We start from the raw sequence: 3065 nt of genomic DNA, 5'->3' as shown, positions 1-3065 counted from the left end.
CCCACTGTTGTTGATGTTCTTGAGTCTCTGTTACAGCTGCAGGATAAAAGAGATGCTATTTCTGCCCTTAATCTCTGTTGGATCCTTGCAAAGGCAGACTGAGATACAGGCTCAATGCTCTGGGATATATATTCTATTTCAATGTCTTCAGCATTTATTGTGTAATTGAATTCTAATAGAAAGAAAGGTGTTTAAAGCAAGCAATGAAAAGCAGACTGAACATCAGTTTGTAAGTCTTTAGCTTTAAAGGTGGGGAAGAGTTTTAGTTGAAGCACTTCATTCTATCTGCCCTGTTGACTACCCTCAAAGCAAAGGTAAAAGGAACCAGCACACACTGAATTTTACTACAAACTCTTCATGTGGTGTGCCAGTATGACCAGCCAGGTCATTTCTCTAGGCTGCTGTTACAGTACTGTTGCACACAGCAAACCCAGTGGAAATGGCAGTATAGGGAAAGGGGTGGGAACAAAGAGTTCAGAGTGAGGCTTTATAGATACTTGAAAATATTGATATGTATTAGGTGTCTGGAATCTGCCACGGGTAAAATCAAGTTCTTGAGAAACCACCCGTGGATACTGACTCATCACTTCACGTTTCTCAGAACCAAATAGGGAAGAGGACTCAGTCACAGTGTAGTGCTAACTGTAATAAAAAGTGTGATTGGAGATTAGCCTCTTTAAGGGAGTTGTTGTGCCTCTTAAATTCAGAGAGGAAACTCAAGTTCCCTGGTGAGATGCTTTGGGTAAGTCCCAGAACTGCAGTTGTACACCAGCACTTCTACTGTGATCTCTCAGTAGAGGGTGAGGAAAGACCTTGAAGGAAAGCAAAGCATCTTCCAGCCTCTGCCTTCTGGAATGTAAATTGGTTTTTAAAAGGATGAAAGGCCCCTGAGTGTTGTGTGGTACACTTGGTGGGGACATAGGTAAATCAACACTTGTGAGCAGAGACAATGCTTAGTCACTCCCAGGGTTTTTTTCATGCTTGCCTATTGATGGCAAGTTTCTTCTGTTTTCTTGGAGAACTTGGAGTAGACAAAGGAACTGGAGTAAAACCTCTCTACTCACAGACACTGAATGTTAAAGCTGAGTTATAGGCTGATAAGGCAGCTATTTAAAATGTGTTGGCACTTCATAAGATTCAGTATAAAGGTAGTTAGGTATTTCTTAGTTCTTCAATTTCAAAATGGTTCTAGTCAAGCTGATTTGCTTTTCAGAAAGGCAGTTTAAAAACTATTGATTGATCCTCCTTTCAGTTGATTTGTAAAAACAGTTTGTGCTTGAGCTCTTTTCTTGAAACTGCTGGGTTTTATTTCCACTTTGTGGATTCTTGTCTCTGCGCCTCCTATTAACTGGTGAAAATGTGACCTTTGTTATAAAAGAACAAAATTTTGTACTTCTAAAGTACAAAATTTTAAGGAAGCTATTGCTTGTCTAGCTATCATCTCAGCCACCACTTGGAGGTGATTCATTGAGTAATTGGCCCAGTTTAGTGTGTACCCCCATCAGTCCTACAACCACTTACTGTAAGACAAAAAATACAAATGTTCAAAGTGCCTCACTATAGCTCATTAAGGATTTTAAGGATTTTTCCTGCAGTCTTAGAGCCTTCTCTTCAACAGGAAAAGTAGGTGTTTCTGGGCTGATTTGGATACAATTGATTAGTAAATTAAACATCTTTGATAGTGGTGATGCTACTAAATAGAATGACACTATTTTAGGAGTTGCTGTTCTCCACACAATTGATGAGGGAAGGAGTTTATTTCCAGCCCTTCCTCAGGGAACACACTCTACCAGAGTGGCAAAAAGCAACAGCAGCTTTTGCTCTCTGGGACTCTGGGCCTTTCCTCCAAATGCAAAGGTGCTTGCCATGGTGGGAAGAAGCTGAGATTTACCAGTATCTTGGTTTCTTACTGTTTTGAGAACTGCTATGTTTTCACTGCTAGGCTTCTTCACTTAAGGCTCAGAAGTTACTTTGGAAAATCCCTGTTCCCCAGCACTGAACATACTTCTGGGAAAATTTCACCAGGATTGTTTGGTGTTTTTCTTCACAGCAGCTTGGAGGAGTGATAAGTGTTCTGAAAAACCTGGAAATATTAACTATGCAAATCAACTCTGTTTCACTGAAAATTTGCTACTATTTCAGTCTGAAAAATTGCTGCTATCAATAAGAATTTCTGCTTTTTCCTGCATATTGACTTGGCTGAGGTTGAACCGCAGCTTAAATGGAATCAGCTGGATTTTGCTCCTCCGGGTGGATGTAATTATTTCTCCTTGGTGATTATGGCTGTGGAAGCCCCTCAAAGGCACTGGGGCTAGCAGTTGTGTCGTTCAGTGACTTATTATGTCCTGCAATTTTATTAGACATGTTGATGGGAAGGCAGGAACCTGGCTTAATTCTGCAAGAGTCTCAAATACTTGGAACTGAAGAATGAATCCTCTGATTTGCAATAGAAAATGAGAGAGCAAATTCATTACCAGAAGAAAGATAGATGACTGTCCTTAGCCCAAGTGCCAGCACCTCAGCTTTATGTATTCGCCTTTCCAACTGCAGTGCTATGAGCTCCTGAGGTTCAGCTGATGAGTGATGCTGTGTTAAATCACACTGAATCTGCTGGTGTCTCAGGACACCAGTCCTGTCTTGTCTGCAGACTACATCAGCAAGTCATCACCGCTTTTCCAGGTTGGTAAAATCCCAAGTCCAGCAGTCTCTGCTGCTGTTTCTCCACCCCAGTTCAGCTATCCCACTTGATACAGCCAAGAGCTGCTGGGCAGCACAGCCTTGCATTCTTTCAGTGACTTGCAGAAAAGCAGGTAGGTGAAGGATCACTGCTTTCTGGGCCTTATCAAGACAATAAGGCTTTTCAGAATTCAAATCCTCCCTTGACAGATCCTTGAGGCAGCCTTGGGCAAGTTCCCTCACCAGGCAGGGAGGATTGTCCCTGGTGCCAGCCTGGGTCTCTATGTGAAGCAGCAAATGGAGCACTTCTGTGGAGATGGATAAATGGCCATAATGGCTCTGGGCTGAAATAAAATACAGCATACTCTTACAGGCTCCTGGCAAGAAGC

Source organism: Chamaea fasciata, unplaced genomic scaffold (assembly GCF_029207755.1).
Source record: "Chamaea fasciata isolate MVZ Bird 193981 ecotype frontalis unplaced genomic scaffold, bChaFas1.0.hap1 SCAF_7, whole genome shotgun sequence".
Taxonomy (NCBI): Eukaryota; Metazoa; Chordata; class Aves; order Passeriformes; family Sylviidae; genus Chamaea; species Chamaea fasciata.
This window is presented reverse-complemented; position numbering follows the sequence as displayed.